General features: G+C 49.9%; 40 non-coding genes across 40 annotated transcripts; all 40 read left to right on the plus strand.

The window, feature by feature from the left end:
* The first annotated feature begins 190 nt into the window (after positions 1–190).
* LOC128129150 (5S ribosomal RNA) lies at positions 191–309 on the plus strand. Its single transcript, XR_008227048.1, has one exon. It is a non-coding gene; the product is annotated as a 5S ribosomal RNA (ribosomal RNA).
* A 220-nt stretch (positions 310–529) lies between these two features.
* LOC128129151 (5S ribosomal RNA) lies at positions 530–648 on the plus strand. Its single transcript, XR_008227049.1, has one exon. It is a non-coding gene; the product is annotated as a 5S ribosomal RNA (ribosomal RNA).
* Positions 649–869: 221 nt separating this feature from the next.
* On the plus strand, positions 870–988 carry LOC128130499 (5S ribosomal RNA). Its single transcript, XR_008228424.1, has one exon. It is a non-coding gene; the product is annotated as a 5S ribosomal RNA (ribosomal RNA).
* A 222-nt stretch (positions 989–1,210) lies between these two features.
* LOC128129153 (5S ribosomal RNA) lies at positions 1,211–1,329 on the plus strand. Its single transcript, XR_008227050.1, has one exon. It is a non-coding gene; the product is annotated as a 5S ribosomal RNA (ribosomal RNA).
* Positions 1,330–1,553: 224 nt separating this feature from the next.
* LOC128129154 (5S ribosomal RNA) lies at positions 1,554–1,672 on the plus strand. Its single transcript, XR_008227051.1, has one exon. It is a non-coding gene; the product is annotated as a 5S ribosomal RNA (ribosomal RNA).
* A 221-nt stretch (positions 1,673–1,893) lies between these two features.
* On the plus strand, positions 1,894–2,012 carry LOC128129156 (5S ribosomal RNA). Its single transcript, XR_008227052.1, has one exon. It is a non-coding gene; the product is annotated as a 5S ribosomal RNA (ribosomal RNA).
* Positions 2,013–2,233: 221 nt separating this feature from the next.
* On the plus strand, positions 2,234–2,352 carry LOC128129158 (5S ribosomal RNA). The gene has a single exon (XR_008227053.1). It is a non-coding gene; the product is annotated as a 5S ribosomal RNA (ribosomal RNA).
* A 220-nt stretch (positions 2,353–2,572) lies between these two features.
* LOC128129162 (5S ribosomal RNA) lies at positions 2,573–2,691 on the plus strand. Its single transcript, XR_008227055.1, has one exon. It is a non-coding gene; the product is annotated as a 5S ribosomal RNA (ribosomal RNA).
* A 222-nt stretch (positions 2,692–2,913) lies between these two features.
* LOC128129165 (5S ribosomal RNA) lies at positions 2,914–3,032 on the plus strand. The gene has a single exon (XR_008227056.1). It is a non-coding gene; the product is annotated as a 5S ribosomal RNA (ribosomal RNA).
* A 219-nt stretch (positions 3,033–3,251) lies between these two features.
* LOC128129167 (5S ribosomal RNA) lies at positions 3,252–3,370 on the plus strand. Its single transcript, XR_008227057.1, has one exon. It is a non-coding gene; the product is annotated as a 5S ribosomal RNA (ribosomal RNA).
* Positions 3,371–3,592: 222 nt separating this feature from the next.
* Positions 3,593–3,711, plus strand: LOC128129169 (5S ribosomal RNA). Its single transcript, XR_008227058.1, has one exon. It is a non-coding gene; the product is annotated as a 5S ribosomal RNA (ribosomal RNA).
* A 219-nt stretch (positions 3,712–3,930) lies between these two features.
* LOC128129592 (5S ribosomal RNA) lies at positions 3,931–4,049 on the plus strand. The gene has a single exon (XR_008227513.1). It is a non-coding gene; the product is annotated as a 5S ribosomal RNA (ribosomal RNA).
* Positions 4,050–4,268: 219 nt separating this feature from the next.
* On the plus strand, positions 4,269–4,387 carry LOC128129172 (5S ribosomal RNA). Its single transcript, XR_008227059.1, has one exon. It is a non-coding gene; the product is annotated as a 5S ribosomal RNA (ribosomal RNA).
* Positions 4,388–4,610: 223 nt separating this feature from the next.
* Positions 4,611–4,729, plus strand: LOC128129173 (5S ribosomal RNA). Its single transcript, XR_008227060.1, has one exon. It is a non-coding gene; the product is annotated as a 5S ribosomal RNA (ribosomal RNA).
* Positions 4,730–4,949: 220 nt separating this feature from the next.
* LOC128129175 (5S ribosomal RNA) lies at positions 4,950–5,068 on the plus strand. Its single transcript, XR_008227061.1, has one exon. It is a non-coding gene; the product is annotated as a 5S ribosomal RNA (ribosomal RNA).
* Positions 5,069–5,287: 219 nt separating this feature from the next.
* Positions 5,288–5,406, plus strand: LOC128131046 (5S ribosomal RNA). The gene has a single exon (XR_008228973.1). It is a non-coding gene; the product is annotated as a 5S ribosomal RNA (ribosomal RNA).
* A 220-nt stretch (positions 5,407–5,626) lies between these two features.
* LOC128129176 (5S ribosomal RNA) lies at positions 5,627–5,745 on the plus strand. The gene has a single exon (XR_008227062.1). It is a non-coding gene; the product is annotated as a 5S ribosomal RNA (ribosomal RNA).
* Positions 5,746–5,969: 224 nt separating this feature from the next.
* On the plus strand, positions 5,970–6,088 carry LOC128129177 (5S ribosomal RNA). Its single transcript, XR_008227063.1, has one exon. It is a non-coding gene; the product is annotated as a 5S ribosomal RNA (ribosomal RNA).
* A 220-nt stretch (positions 6,089–6,308) lies between these two features.
* LOC128129178 (5S ribosomal RNA) lies at positions 6,309–6,427 on the plus strand. The gene has a single exon (XR_008227064.1). It is a non-coding gene; the product is annotated as a 5S ribosomal RNA (ribosomal RNA).
* Positions 6,428–6,650: 223 nt separating this feature from the next.
* LOC128129182 (5S ribosomal RNA) lies at positions 6,651–6,769 on the plus strand. Its single transcript, XR_008227066.1, has one exon. It is a non-coding gene; the product is annotated as a 5S ribosomal RNA (ribosomal RNA).
* A 220-nt stretch (positions 6,770–6,989) lies between these two features.
* Positions 6,990–7,108, plus strand: LOC128129183 (5S ribosomal RNA). Its single transcript, XR_008227067.1, has one exon. It is a non-coding gene; the product is annotated as a 5S ribosomal RNA (ribosomal RNA).
* Positions 7,109–7,327: 219 nt separating this feature from the next.
* LOC128131094 (5S ribosomal RNA) lies at positions 7,328–7,446 on the plus strand. The gene has a single exon (XR_008229025.1). It is a non-coding gene; the product is annotated as a 5S ribosomal RNA (ribosomal RNA).
* Positions 7,447–7,666: 220 nt separating this feature from the next.
* LOC128129184 (5S ribosomal RNA) lies at positions 7,667–7,785 on the plus strand. The gene has a single exon (XR_008227068.1). It is a non-coding gene; the product is annotated as a 5S ribosomal RNA (ribosomal RNA).
* A 224-nt stretch (positions 7,786–8,009) lies between these two features.
* Positions 8,010–8,128, plus strand: LOC128129185 (5S ribosomal RNA). Its single transcript, XR_008227069.1, has one exon. It is a non-coding gene; the product is annotated as a 5S ribosomal RNA (ribosomal RNA).
* A 220-nt stretch (positions 8,129–8,348) lies between these two features.
* LOC128130085 (5S ribosomal RNA) lies at positions 8,349–8,467 on the plus strand. The gene has a single exon (XR_008228008.1). It is a non-coding gene; the product is annotated as a 5S ribosomal RNA (ribosomal RNA).
* A 219-nt stretch (positions 8,468–8,686) lies between these two features.
* On the plus strand, positions 8,687–8,805 carry LOC128131047 (5S ribosomal RNA). Its single transcript, XR_008228974.1, has one exon. It is a non-coding gene; the product is annotated as a 5S ribosomal RNA (ribosomal RNA).
* Positions 8,806–9,026: 221 nt separating this feature from the next.
* LOC128129186 (5S ribosomal RNA) lies at positions 9,027–9,145 on the plus strand. Its single transcript, XR_008227070.1, has one exon. It is a non-coding gene; the product is annotated as a 5S ribosomal RNA (ribosomal RNA).
* Positions 9,146–9,368: 223 nt separating this feature from the next.
* On the plus strand, positions 9,369–9,487 carry LOC128129187 (5S ribosomal RNA). Its single transcript, XR_008227071.1, has one exon. It is a non-coding gene; the product is annotated as a 5S ribosomal RNA (ribosomal RNA).
* A 219-nt stretch (positions 9,488–9,706) lies between these two features.
* On the plus strand, positions 9,707–9,825 carry LOC128129593 (5S ribosomal RNA). The gene has a single exon (XR_008227514.1). It is a non-coding gene; the product is annotated as a 5S ribosomal RNA (ribosomal RNA).
* A 218-nt stretch (positions 9,826–10,043) lies between these two features.
* LOC128129190 (5S ribosomal RNA) lies at positions 10,044–10,162 on the plus strand. Its single transcript, XR_008227072.1, has one exon. It is a non-coding gene; the product is annotated as a 5S ribosomal RNA (ribosomal RNA).
* Positions 10,163–10,385: 223 nt separating this feature from the next.
* LOC128129191 (5S ribosomal RNA) lies at positions 10,386–10,504 on the plus strand. The gene has a single exon (XR_008227073.1). It is a non-coding gene; the product is annotated as a 5S ribosomal RNA (ribosomal RNA).
* A 220-nt stretch (positions 10,505–10,724) lies between these two features.
* On the plus strand, positions 10,725–10,843 carry LOC128129195 (5S ribosomal RNA). Its single transcript, XR_008227074.1, has one exon. It is a non-coding gene; the product is annotated as a 5S ribosomal RNA (ribosomal RNA).
* A 221-nt stretch (positions 10,844–11,064) lies between these two features.
* On the plus strand, positions 11,065–11,183 carry LOC128130500 (5S ribosomal RNA). The gene has a single exon (XR_008228425.1). It is a non-coding gene; the product is annotated as a 5S ribosomal RNA (ribosomal RNA).
* A 221-nt stretch (positions 11,184–11,404) lies between these two features.
* On the plus strand, positions 11,405–11,523 carry LOC128129197 (5S ribosomal RNA). Its single transcript, XR_008227075.1, has one exon. It is a non-coding gene; the product is annotated as a 5S ribosomal RNA (ribosomal RNA).
* A 224-nt stretch (positions 11,524–11,747) lies between these two features.
* Positions 11,748–11,866, plus strand: LOC128129201 (5S ribosomal RNA). Its single transcript, XR_008227079.1, has one exon. It is a non-coding gene; the product is annotated as a 5S ribosomal RNA (ribosomal RNA).
* A 220-nt stretch (positions 11,867–12,086) lies between these two features.
* On the plus strand, positions 12,087–12,205 carry LOC128129202 (5S ribosomal RNA). Its single transcript, XR_008227080.1, has one exon. It is a non-coding gene; the product is annotated as a 5S ribosomal RNA (ribosomal RNA).
* Positions 12,206–12,424: 219 nt separating this feature from the next.
* Positions 12,425–12,543, plus strand: LOC128131048 (5S ribosomal RNA). Its single transcript, XR_008228976.1, has one exon. It is a non-coding gene; the product is annotated as a 5S ribosomal RNA (ribosomal RNA).
* Positions 12,544–12,765: 222 nt separating this feature from the next.
* On the plus strand, positions 12,766–12,884 carry LOC128131238 (5S ribosomal RNA). Its single transcript, XR_008229151.1, has one exon. It is a non-coding gene; the product is annotated as a 5S ribosomal RNA (ribosomal RNA).
* A 223-nt stretch (positions 12,885–13,107) lies between these two features.
* On the plus strand, positions 13,108–13,226 carry LOC128129204 (5S ribosomal RNA). The gene has a single exon (XR_008227081.1). It is a non-coding gene; the product is annotated as a 5S ribosomal RNA (ribosomal RNA).
* A 220-nt stretch (positions 13,227–13,446) lies between these two features.
* Positions 13,447–13,565, plus strand: LOC128130117 (5S ribosomal RNA). The gene has a single exon (XR_008228040.1). It is a non-coding gene; the product is annotated as a 5S ribosomal RNA (ribosomal RNA).
* The last annotated feature ends 80 nt before the right edge of the window (positions 13,566–13,645 follow it).

The raw sequence follows: 13,645 nt of genomic DNA on the forward strand, positions 1-13,645 counted from the left end.
TTAGGTGCGTTTTTTTTTTTTTCCTTTCTTGTTATGTCGATGCTCGGGCGGCATCCGGTTCAATGTTGATCGTTTTCGTGTTTCCCTGAACGGAGCCGATCCCTAACGTGGGTCCCACGCCTCGCGTACGAAAGCAAACGAGGTTCTGCGTCTTGTAAGACATAAAAACAATTACCACGGATAGTATTTCGGGTGCGATCATACCAGCACTAATGCACCGGATCCCATCAGAACTCCGCAGTTAAGCGTGCTTGGGCGAGAGTAGTACTAGGATGGGTGACCCCCTGGGAAGTCCTCGTGTTGCACCCCCTTTTTCGTTGCCCGTTTGCGTTTTTTTAGGTTTTAGGTGCGTTTTTTTTTTCCTTTCTTGTTATGTCTATGCTCGGGCGGCATCCGGTTCAATGTTGATCGTTTTCGTGTTTCCCTGAACGGAGCCGATCCCTCACGTGGGTCCCACGCCTCGCGTACGAAAGCAAACGAGGTTCTGCGTCTTGTAAGACATAAAAACAATTACCACGGATAGTATTTCGGGTGCGATCATACCAGCACTAATGCACCGGATCCCATCAGAACTCCGCAGTTAAGCGTGCTTGGGCGAGAGTAGTACTAGGATGGGTGACCCCCTGGGAAGTCCTCGTGTTGCACCCCCTTTTTCGTTGCCCGTTTGCGTTTTTTTAGGTTTTAGGTGCGTTTTTTTTTTTACTTTCTTGTTATGTCTATGCTCGGGCGGCATCCGGTTCAATGTTGATCGTTTTCGTGTTTCCCTGAACGGAGCCGATCCCTCACGTGGGTCCCACGCCTCGCGTACGAAAGGAAACGAGGTTCTGCGTCTTGTAAGACATAAAAACAATTACCACGGATAGTATTTCGGGTGCGATCATACCAGCACTAATGCACCGGATCCCATCAGAACTCCGCAGTTAAGCGTGCTTGGGCGAGAGTAGTACTAGGATGGGTGACCCCCTGGGTAGTCCTCGTGTTGCACCCCCTTTTTCGTTGCCCGTTTGCGTTTTTTTAGGTTTTAGGTGCGTTTTTTTTTTTTCCTTTCTTGTTATGTCTATGCTCGGGCGGCATCCGGTTCAATGTTGATCGTTTTCGTGTTTCCCTGAACGGAGCCGATCCCTCACGTGGGTCCCACGCCTCGCGTACGAAAGCAAACGAGGTTCTGCGTCTTGTAAGACATAAAAACAATTACCACGGATAGTATTTCGGGTGCGATCATACCAGCACTAATGCACCGGATCCCATCAGAACTCCGCAGTTAAGCGTGCTTGGGCGAGAGTAGTACTAGGATGGGTGACCCCCTGGGAAGTCCTCGTGTTGCACCCCCTTTTTCGTTGCCCGTTTGCGTTTTTTTAGGTTTTAGGTGCGTTTTTTTTTTTTTTCCTTTCTTGTTATGTCGATGCTCGGGCGGCATCCGGTTCAATGTTGATCGTTTTCGTGTTTCCCTGAACGGAGCCGATCCCTAACGTGGGTCCCACGCCTCGCGTACGAAAGCAAACGAGGTTCTGCGTCTTGTAAGACATAAAAACAATTACCACGGATAGTATTTCGGGTGCGATCATACCAGCACTAATGCACCGGATCCCATCAGAACTCCGCAGTTAAGCGTGCTTGGGCGAGAGTAGTACTAGGATGGGTGACCCCCTGGGAAGTCCTCGTGTTGCACCCCCTTTTTCGTTGCCCGTTTGCGTTTTTTTAGGTTTTAGGTGCGTTTTTTTTTTTCCTTTCTTGTTATGTCTATGCTCGGGCGGCATCCGGTTCAATGTTGATCGTTTTCGTGTTTCCCTGAACGGAGCCGATCCCTCACGTGGGTCCCACGCCTCGCGTACGAAAGCAAACGAGGTTCTGCGTCTTGTAAGACATAAAAACAATTACCACGGATAGTATTTCGGGTGCGATCATACCAGCACTAATGCACCGGATCCCATCAGAACTCCGCAGTTAAGCGTGCTTGGGCGAGAGTAGTACTAGGATGGGTGACCCCCTGGGAAGTCCTCGTGTTGCACCCCCTTTTTCGTTGCCCGTTTGCGTTTTTTTAGGTTTTAGGTGCGTTTTTTTTTTTCCTTTCTTGTTATGTCTATGCTCGGGCGGCATCCGGTTCAATGTTGATCGTTTTCGTGTTTCCCTGAACGGAGCCGATCCCTCACGTGGGTCCCACGCCTCGCGTACGAAAGCAAACGAGGTTCTGCGTCTTGTAAGACATAAAAACAATTACCACGGATAGTATTTCGGGTGCGATCATACCAGCACTAATGCACCGGATCCCATCAGAACTCCGCAGTTAAGCGTGCTTGGGCGAGAGTAGTACTAGGATGGGTGACCCCCTGGGAAGTCCTCGTGTTGCACCCCCTTTTTCGTTGCCCGTTTGCGTTTTTTTAGGTTTTAGGTGCGTTTTTTTTTTCCTTTCTTGTTATGTCGATGCTCGGGCGGCATCCGGTTCAATGTTGATCGTTTTCGTGTTTCCCTGAACGGAGCCGATCCCTCACGTGGGTCCCACGCCTCGCGTACGAAAGCAAACGAGGTTCTGCGTCTTGTAAGACATAAAAACAATTACCACGGATAGTATTTCGGGTGCGATCATACCAGCACTAATGCACCGGATCCCATCAGAACTCCGCAGTTAAGCGTGCTTGGGCGAGAGTAGTACTAGGATGGGTGACCCCCTGGGAAGTCCTCGTGTTGCACCCCCTTTTTCGTTGCCCGTTTGCGTTTTTTTAGGTTTTAGGTGCGTTTTTTTTTTTTCCTTTCTTGTTATGTCTATGCTCGGGCGGCATCCGGTTCAATGTTGATCGTTTTCGTGTTTCCCTGAACGGAGCCGATCCCTCACGTGGGTCCCACGCCTCGCGTACGAAAGCAAACGAGGTTCTGCGTCTTGTAAGACATAAAAACAATTACCACGGATAGTATTTCGGGTGCGATCATACCAGCACTAATGCACCGGATCCCATCAGAACTCCGCAGTTAAGCGTGCTTGGGCGAGAGTAGTACTAGGATGGGTGACCCCCTGGGAAGTCCTCGTGTTGCACCCCCTTTTTCGTTGCCCGTTTGCGTTTTTTTAGGTTTTAGGTGCGTTTTTTTTTCCTTTCTTGTTATGTCGATGCTCGGGCGGCATCCGGTTCAATGTTGATCGTTTTCGTGTTTCCCTGAACGGAGCCGATCCCTCACGTGGGTCCCACGCCTCGCGTACGAAAGCAAACGAGGTTCTGCGTCTTGTAAGACATAAAAACAATTACCACGGATAGTATTTCGGGTGCGATCATACCAGCACTAATGCACCGGATCCCATCAGAACTCCGCAGTTAAGCGTGCTTGGGCGAGAGTAGTACTAGGATGGGTGACCCCCTGGGAAGTCCTCGTGTTGCACCCCCTTTTTCGTTGCCCGTTTGCGTTTTTTTAGGTTTTAGGTGCGTTTTTTTTTTTTCCTTTCTTGTTATGTCTATGCTCGGGCGGCATCCGGTTCAATGTTGATCGTTTTCGTGTTTCCCTGAACGGAGCCGATCCCTCACGTGGGTCCCACGCCTCGCGTACGAAAGCAAACGAGGTTCTGCGTCTTGTAAGACATAAAAACAATTACCACGGATAGTATTTCGGGTGCGATCATACCAGCACTAATGCACCGGATCCCATCAGAACTCCGCAGTTAAGCGTGCTTGGGCGAGAGTAGTACTAGGATGGGTGACCCCCTGGGAAGTCCTCGTGTTGCACCCCCTTTTTCGTTGCCCGTTTGCGTTTTTTTAGGTTTTAGGTGCGTTTTTTTTTCCTTTCTTGTTATGTCGATGCTCGGGCGGCATCCGGTTCAATGTTGATCGTTTTCGTGTTTCCCTGAACGGAGCCGATCCCTCACGTGGGTCCCACGCCTCGCGTACGAAAGCAAACGAGGTTCTGCGTCTTGTAAGACATAAAAACAATTACCACGGATAGTATTTCGGGTGCGATCATACCAGCACTAACGCACCGGATCCCATCAGAACTCCGCAGTTAAGCGTGCTTGGGCGAGAGTAGTACTAGGATGGGTGACCCCCTGGGAAGTCCTCGTGTTGCACCCCCTTTTTCGTTGCCCGTTTGCGTTTTTTTAGGTTTTAGGTGCGTTTTTTTTTCCTTTCTTGTTATGTCGATGCTCGGGCGGCATCCGGTTCAATGTTGATCGTTTTCGTGTTTCCCTGAACGGAGCCGATCCCTCACGTGTGTCCCACGCCTCGCGTACGAAAGCAAACGAGGTTCTGCGTCTTGTAAGACATAAAAACAATTACCACGGATAGTATTTCGGGTGCGATCATACCAGCACTAATGCACCGGATCCCATCAGAACTCCGCAGTTAAGCGTGCTTGGGCGAGAGTAGTACTAGGATGGGTGACCCCCTGGGAAGTCCTCGTGTTGCACCCCCTTTTTCGTTGCCCGTTTGCGTTTTTTTAGGTTTTAGGTGCGTTTTTTTTTTTTTCCTTTCTTGTTATGTCGATGCTCGGGCGGCATCCGGTTCAATGTTGATCGTTTTCGTGTTTCCCTGAACGGAGCCGATCCCTAACGTGGGTCCCACGCCTCGCGTACGAAAGCAAACGAGGTTCTGCGTCTTGTAAGACATAAAAACAATTACCACGGATAGTATTTCGGGTGCGATCATACCAGCACTAATGCACCGGATCCCATCAGAACTCCGCAGTTAAGCGTGCTTGGGCGAGAGTAGTACTAGGATGGGTGACCCCCTGGGAAGTCCTCGTGTTGCACCCCCTTTTTCGTTGCCCGTTTGCGTTTTTTTAGGTTTTAGGTGCGTTTTTTTTTTCCTTTCTTGTTATGTCTATGCTCGGGCGGCATCCGGTTCAATGTTGATCGTTTTCGTGTTTCCCTGAACGGAGCCGATCCCTCACGTGGGTCCCACGCCTCGCGTACGAAAGCAAACGAGGTTCTGCGTCTTGTAAGACATAAAAACAATTACCACGGATAGTATTTCGGGTGCGATCATACCAGCACTAATGCACCGGATCCCATCAGAACTCCGCAGTTAAGCGTGCTTGGGCGAGAGTAGTACTAGGATGGGTGACCCCCTGGGAAGTCCTCGTGTTGCACCCCCTTTTTCGTTGCCCGTTTGCGTTTTTTTAGGTTTTAGGTGCGTTTTTTTTTCCTTTCTTGTTATGTCTATGCTCGGGCGGCATCCGGTTCAATGTTGATCGTTTTCGTGTTTCCCTGAACGGAGCCGATCCCTCACGTGGGTCCCACGCCTCGCGTACGAAAGCAAACGAGGTTCTGCGTCTTGTAAGACATAAAAACAATTACCACGGATAGTATTTCGGGTGCGATCATACCAGCACTAATGCACCGAATCCCTTCAGAACTCCGCAGTTAAGCGTGCTTTGGCGAGAGTAGTACTAGGATGGGTGACCCCCTGGGAAGTCCTCGTGTTGCACCCCCTTTTTCGTTGCCCGTTTGCGTTTTTTTAGGTTTTAGGTGCGTTTTTTTTTTCCTTTCTTGTTATGTCTATGCTCGGGCGGCATCCGGTTCAATGTTGATCGTTTTCGTGTTTCCCTGAACGGAGCCGATCCCTCACGTGGGTCCCACGCCTCGCGTACGAAAGCAAACGAGGTTCTGCGTCTTGTAAGACATAAAAACAATTACCACGGATAGTATTTCGGGTGCGATCATACCAGCACTAATGCACCGGATCCCATCAGAACTCCGCAGTTAAGCGTGCTTGGGCGAGAGTAGTACTAGGATGGGTGACCCCCTGGGAAGTCCTCGTGTTGCACCCCCTTTTTCGTTGCCCGTTTGCGTTTTTTTAGGTTTTAGGTGCGTTTTTTTTTTTTTTCCTTTCTTGTTATGTCGATGCTCGGGCGGCATCCGGTTCAATGTTGATCGTTTTCGTGTTTCCCTGAACGGAGCCGATCCCTAACGTGGGTCCCACGCCTCGCGTACGAAAGCAAACGAGGTTCTGCGTCTTGTAAGACATAAAAACAATTACCACGGATAGTATTTCGGGTGCGATCATACCAGCACTAATGCACCGGATCCCATCAGAACTCCGCAGTTAAGCGTGCTTGGGCGAGAGTAGTACTAGGATGGGTGACCCCCTGGGAAGTCCTCGTGTTGCACCCCCTTTTTCGTTGCCCGTTTGCGTTTTTTTAGGTTTTAGGTGCGTTTTTTTTTTCCTTTCTTGTTATGTCTATGCTCGGGCGGCATCCGGTTCAATGTTGATCGTTTTCGTGTTTCCCTGAACGGAGCCGATCCCTCACGTGGGTCCCACGCCTCGCGTACGAAAGCAAACGAGGTTCTGCGTCTTGTAAGACATAAAAACAATTACCACGGATAGTATTTCGGGTGCGATCATACCAGCACTAATGCACCGGATCCCATCAGAACTCCGCAGTTAAGCGTGCTTGGGCGAGAGTAGTACTAGGATGGGTGACCCCCTGGGAAGTCCTCGTGTTGCACCCCCTTTTTCGTTGCCCGTTTGCGTTTTTTTAGGTTTTAGGTGCGTTTTTTTTTTTTTCCTTTCTTGTTATGTCGATGCTCGGGCGGCATCCGGTTCAATGTTGATCGTTTTCGTGTTTCCCTGAACGGAGCCGATCCCTAACGTGGGTCCCACGCCTCGCGTACGAAAGCAAACGAGGTTCTGCGTCTTGTAAGACATAAAAACAATTACCACGGATAGTATTTCGGGTGCGATCATACCAGCACTAATGCACCGGATCCCATCAGAACTCCGCAGTTAAGCGTGCTTGGGCGAGAGTAGTACTAGGATGGGTGACCCCCTGGGAAGTCCTCGTGTTGCACCCCCTTTTTCGTTGCCCGTTTGCGTTTTTTTAGGTTTTAGGTGCGTTTTTTTTTTCCTTTCTTGTTATGTCTATGCTCGGGCGGCATCCGGTTCAATGTTGATCGTTTTCGTGTTTCCCTGAACGGAGCCGATCCCTCACGTGGGTCCCACGCCTCGCGTACGAAAGCAAACGAGGTTCTGCGTCTTGTAAGACATAAAAACAATTACCACGGATAGTATTTCGGGTGCGATCATACCAGCACTAATGCACCGGATCCCATCAGAACTCCGCAGTTAAGCGTGCTTGGGCGAGAGTAGTACTAGGATGGGTGACCCCCTGGGAAGTCCTCGTGTTGCACCCCCTTTTTCGTTGCCCGTTTGCGTTTTTTTAGGTTTTAGGTGCGTTTTTTTTTCCTTTCTTGTTATGTCTATGCTCGGGCGGCATCCGGTTCAATGTTGATCGTTTTCGTGTTTCCCTGAACGGAGCCGATCCCTCACGTGGGTCCCACGCCTCGCGTACGAAAGCAAACGAGGTTCTGCGTCTTGTAAGACATAAAAACAATTACCACGGATAGTATTTCGGGTGCGATCATACCAGCACTAATGCACCGAATCCCTTCAGAACTCCGCAGTTAAGCGTGCTTTGGCGAGAGTAGTACTAGGATGGGTGACCCCCTTGGAAGTCCTCGTGTTGCACCCCCTTTTTCGTTGCCCGTTTGCGTTTTTTTAGGTTTTAGGTGCGTTTTTTTTTTCCTTTCTTGTTATGTCTATGCTCGGGCGGCATCCGGTTCAATGTTGATCGTTTTCGTGTTTCCCTGAACGGAGCCGATCCCTCACGTGGGTCCCACGCCTCGCGTACGAAAGCAAACGAGGTTCTGCGTCTTGTAAGACATAAAAACAATTACCACGGATAGTATTTCGGGTGCGATCATACCAGCACTAATGCACCGGATCCCATCAGAACTCCGCAGTTAAGCGTGCTTGGGCGAGAGTAGTACTAGGATGGGTGACCCCCTGGGAAGTCCTCGTGTTGCACCCCCTTTTTCGTTGCCCGTTTGCGTTTTTTTAGGTTTTAGGTGCGTTTTTTTTTTTTTTCCTTTCTTGTTATGTCGATGCTCGGGCGGCATCCGGTTCAATGTTGATCGTTTTCGTGTTTCCCTGAACGGAGCCGATCCCTAACGTGGGTCCCACGCCTCGCGTACGAAAGCAAACGAGGTTCTGCGTCTTGTAAGACATAAAAACAATTACCACGGATAGTATTTCGGGTGCGATCATACCAGCACTAATGCACCGGATCCCATCAGAACTCCGCAGTTAAGCGTGCTTGGGCGAGAGTAGTACTAGGATGGGTGACCCCCTGGGAAGTCCTCGTGTTGCACCCCCTTTTTCGTTGCCCGTTTGCGTTTTTTTAGGTTTTAGGTGCGTTTTTTTTTTCCTTTCTTGTTATGTCTATGCTCGGGCGGCATCCGGTTCAATGTTGATCGTTTTCGTGTTTCCCTGAACGGAGCCGATCCCTCACGTGGGTCCCACGCCTCGCGTACGAAAGCAAACGAGGTTCTGCGTCTTGTAAGACATAAAAACAATTACCACGGATAGTATTTCGGGTGTGATCATACCAGCACTAATGCACCGGATCCCATCAGAACTCCGCAGTTAAGCGTGCTTGGGCGAGAGTAGTACTAGGATGGGTGACCCCCTGGGAAGTCCTCGTGTTGCACCCCCTTTTTCGTTGCCCGTTTGCGTTTTTTTAGGTTTTAGGTGCGTTTTTTTTTCCTTTCTTGTTATGTCTATGCTCGGGCGGCATCCGGTTCAATGTTGATCGTTTTCGTGTTTCCCTGAACGGAGCCGATCCCTCACGTGGGTCCCACGCCTCGCGTACGAAAGCAAACGAGGTTCTGCGTCTTGTAAGACATAAAAACAATTACCACGGATAGTATTTCGGGTGCGATCATACCAGCACTAATGCACCGAATCCCTTCAGAACTCCGCAGTTAAGCGTGCTTTGGCGAGAGTAGTACTAGGATGGGTGACCCCCTGGGAAGTCCTCGTGTTGCACCCCCTTTTTCGTTGCCCGTTTGCGTTTTTTTAGGTTTAGGTGCGTTTTTTTTTTTTCCTTTCTTGTTATGTCGATGCTCGGGCGGCATCCGGTTCAATGTTGATCGTTTTCGTGTTTCCCTGAACGGAGCCGATCCCTCACGTGGGTCCCACGCCTCGCGTACGAAAGCAAACGAGGTTCTGCGTCTTGTAAGACATAAAAACAATTACCACGGATAGTATTTCGGGTGCGATCATACCAGCACTAATGCACCGGATCCCATCAGAACTCCGCAGTTAAGCGTGCTTGGGCGAGAGTAGTACTAGGATGGGTGACCCCCTGGGAAGTCCTCGTGTTGCACCCCCTTTTTCGTTGCCCGTTTGCGTTTTTTTAGGTTTTAGGTGCGTTTTTTTTTTTTTCCTTTCTTGTTATGTCTATGCTCGGGCGGCATCCGGTTCAATGTTGATCGTTTTCGTGTTTCCCTGAACGGAGCCGATCCCTCACGTGGGTCCCACGCCTCGCGTACGAAAGCAAACGAGGTTCTGCGTCTTGTAAGACATAAAAACAATTACCACGGATAGTATTTCGGGTGCGATCATACCAGCACTAATGCACCGGATCCCATCAGAACTCCGCAGTTAAGCGTGCTTGGGCGAGAGTAGTACTAGGATGGGTGACCCCCTGGGAAGTCCTCGTGTTGCACCCCCTTTTTCGTTGCCCGTTTGCGTTTTTTTAGGTTTTAGGTGCGTTTTTTTTTCCTTTCTTGTTATGTCGATGCTCGGGCGGCATCCGGTTCAATGTTGATCGTTTTCGTGTTTCCCTGAACGGAGCCGATCCCTCACGTGGGTCCCACGCCTCGCGTACGAAAGCAAACGAGGTTCTGCGTCTTGTAAGACATAAAAACAATTACCACGGATAGTATTTCGGGTGCGATCATACCAGCACTAACGCACCGGATCCCATCAGAACTCCGCAGTTAAGCGTGCTTGGGCGAGAGTAGTACTAGGATGGGTGACCCCCTGGGAAGTCCTCGTGTTGCACCCCCTTTTTCGTTGCCCGTTTGCGTTTTTTTAGGTTTTAGGTGCGTTTTTTTTCCTTTCTTGTTATGTCGATGCTCGGGCGGCATCCGGTTCAATGTTGATCGTTTTCGTGTTTCCCTGAACGGAGCCGATCCCTCACGTGTGTCCCACGCCTCGCGTACGAAAGCAAACGAGGTTCTGCGTCTTGTAAGACATAAAAACAATTACCACGGATAGTATTTCGGGTGCGATCATACCAGCACTAATGCACCGGATCCCATCAGAACTCCGCAGTTAAGCGTGCTTGGGCGAGAGTAGTACTAGGATGGGTGACCCCCTGGGAAGTCCTCGTGTTGCACCCCCTTTTTCGTTGCCCGTTTGCGTTTTTTTAGGTTTTAGGTGCGTTTTTTTTTTTTTCCTTTCTTGTTATGTCGATGCTCGGGCGGCATCCGGTTCAATGTTGATCGTTTTCGTGTTTCCCTGAACGGAGCCGATCCCTAACGTGGGTCCCACGCCTCGCGTACGAAAGCAAACGAGGTTCTGCGTCTTGTAAGACATAAAAACAATTACCACGGATAGTATTTCGGGTGCGATCATACCAGCACTAATGCACCGGATCCCATCAGAACTCCGCAGTTAAGCGTGCTTGGGCGAGAGTAGTACTAGGATGGGTGACCCCCTGGGAAGTCCTCGTGTTGCACCCCCTTTTTCGTTGCCCGTTTGCGTTTTTTTAGGTTTTAGGTGCGTTTTTTTTTTCCTTTCTTGTTATGTCTATGCTCGGGCGGCATCCGGTTCAATGTTGATCGTTTTCGTGTTTCCCTGAACGGAGCCGATCCCTCACGTGGGTCCCACGCCTCGCGTACGAAAGCAAACGAGGTTCTGCGTCTTGTAAGACATAAAAACAATTACCACGGATAGTATTTCGGGTGCGATCATACCAGCACTAATGCACCGGATCCCATCAGAACTCCGCAGTTAAGCGTGCTTGGGCGAGAGTAGTACTAGGATGGGTGACCCCCTGGGAAGTCCTCGTGTTGCACCCCCTTTTTCGTTGCCCGTTTGCGTTTTTTTAGGTTTTAGGTGCGTTTTTTTTTTTACTTTCTTGTTATGTCTATGCTCGGGCGGCATCCGGTTCAATGTTGATCGTTTTCGTGTTTCCCTGAACGGAGCCGATCCCTCACGTGGGTCCCACGCCTCGCGTACGAAAGGAAACGAGGTTCTGCGTCTTGTAAGACATAAAAACAATTACCACGGATAGTATTTCGGGTGCGATCATACCAGCACTAATGCACCGGATCCCATCAGAACTCCGCAGTTAAGCGTGCTTGGGCGAGAGTAGTACTAGGATGGGTGACCCCCTGGGTAGTCCTCGTGTTGCACCCCCTTTTTCGTTGCCCGTTTGCGTTTTTTTAGGTTTTAGGTGCGTTTTTTTTTTTCCTTTCTTGTTATGTCTATGCTCGGGCGGCATCCGGTTCAATGTTGATCGTTTTCGTGTTTCCCTGAACGGAGCCGATCCCTCACGTGGGTCCCACGCCTCGCGTACGAAAGCAAACGAGGTTCTGCGTCTTGTAAGACATAAAAACAATTACCACGGATAGTATTTCGGGTGCGATCATACCAGCACTAATGCACCGGATCCCATCAGAACTCCGCAGTTAAGCGTGCTTGGGCGAGAGTAGTACTAGGATGGGTGACCCCCTGGGAAGTCCTCGTGTTGCACCCCCTTTTTCGTTGCCCGTTTGCGTTTTTTTAGGTTTTAGGTGCGTTTTTTTTTTTTTTCCTTTCTTGTTATGTCGATGCTCGGGCGGCATCCGGTTCAATGTTGATCGTTTTCGTGTTTCCCTGAACGGAGCCGATCCCTAACGTGGGTCCCACGCCTCGCGTACGAAAGCAAACGAGGTTCTGCGTCTTGTAAGACATAAAAACAATTACCACGGATAGTATTTCGGGTGCGATCATACCAGCACTAATGCACCGGATCCCATCAGAACTCCGCAGTTAAGCGTGCTTGGGCGAGAGTAGTACTAGGATGGGTGACCCCCTGGGAAGTCCTCGTGTTGCACCCCCTTTTTCGTTGCCCGTTTGCGTTTTTTTAGGTTTTAGGTGCGTTTTTTTTTTCCTTTCTTGTTATGTCTATGCTCGGGCGGCATCCGGTTCAATGTTGATCGTTTTCGTGTTTCCCTGAACGGAGCCGATCCCTCACGTGGGTCCCACGCCTCGCGTACGAAAGCAAACGAGGTTCTGCGTCTTGTAAGACATAAAAACAATTACCACGGATAGTATTTCGGGTGCGATCATACCAGCACTAATGCACCGGATCCCATCAGAACTCCGCAGTTAAGCGTGCTTGGGCGAGAGTAGTACTAGGATGGGTGACCCCCTGGGAAGTCCTCGTGTTGCACCCCCTTTTTCGTTGCCCGTTTGCGTTTTTTTAGGTTTTAGGTGCGTTTTTTTTTCCTTTCTTGTTATGTCTATGCTCGGGCGGCATCCGGTTAAATGTTGATCGTTTTCGTGTTTCCCTGAACGGAGCCGATCCCTCACGTGGGTCCCACGCCTCGCGTACGAAAGCAAACGAGGTTCTGCGTCTTGTAAGACATAAAAACAATTACCACGGATAGTATTTCGGGTGCGATCATACCAGCACTAATGCACCGAATCCCTTCAGAACTCCGCAGTTAAGCGTGCTTTGGCGAGAGTAGTACTAGGATGGGTGACCCCCTGGGAAGTCCTCGTGTTGCACCCCCTTTTTCGTTGCCCGTTTGCGTTTTTTTAGGTTTTAGGTGCGTTTTTTTTTTTTCCTTTCTTGTTATGTCGATGCTCGGGCGGCATCCGGTTCAATGTTGATCGTTTTCGTGTTTCCCTGAACGGAGCCGATCCCTCACGTGGGTCCCACGCCTCGCGTACGAAAGCAAACGAGGTTCTGCGTCTTGTAAGACATAAAAACAATTACCACGGATAGTATTTCGGGTGCGATCATACCAGCACTAATGCACCGGATCCCATCAGAACTCCGCAGTTAAGCGTGCTTGGGCGAGAGTAGTACTAGGATGGGTGACCTCCTGGGAAGTCCTCGTGTTGCACCCCCTTTTTCGTTGCCCGTTTGCGTTTTTTTAGGTTTTAGGTGCGTTTTTTTTTTTTTCCTTTCTTGTTATGTCTATGCTCGGGCGGCATCCGGTTCAATGTTGATCGTTTTCGTGTTTCCCTGAACGGAGCCGATCCCTAACGTGGGTCCCACGCCTCGCGTACGAAAGCAAACGAGGTTCTGCGTCTTGTAAGACATAAAAACAATTACCACGGATAGTATTTCGGGTGCGATCATACCAGCACTAATGCACCGGATCCCATCAGAACTCCGCAGTTAAGCGTGCTTGGGCGAGAGTAGTACTAGGATGGGTGACCCCCTGGGAAGTCCTCGTGTTGCACCCCCTTTTTCGTTGCCCGTTTGCGTTTTTTTAGGTTTTAGGTGCGTTTTTTTTTTCCTTTCTTGTTATGTCTATGCTCGGGCGGCATCCGGTTCAATGTTGATCGTTTTCGTGTTTCCCTGAACGGAGCCGATCCCTCACGTGGGTCCCACGCCTCGCGTACGAAAGCAAACGAGGTTCTGCGTCTTGTAAGACATAAAAACAATTACCACGGATAGTATTTCGGGTGCGATCATACCAGCACTAATGCACCGGATCCCATCAGAACTCCGCAGTTAAGCGTGCTTGGGCGAGAGTAGTACTAGGATGGGTGACCCCCTGGGAAGTCCTCGTGTTGCGCCCCCTTTTTCGTTGCCCGTTTGCGTTTTTTTAGGTTTTAGGTGCGTTTTTTTTTCCTTTCTTGTTATGTCTATGCTCGGGCGG

Source organism: Lactuca sativa, chromosome 1, assembly GCF_002870075.4.
Source record: "Lactuca sativa cultivar Salinas chromosome 1, Lsat_Salinas_v11, whole genome shotgun sequence".
NCBI lineage: Eukaryota > Viridiplantae > Streptophyta > Magnoliopsida > Asterales > Asteraceae > Lactuca > Lactuca sativa.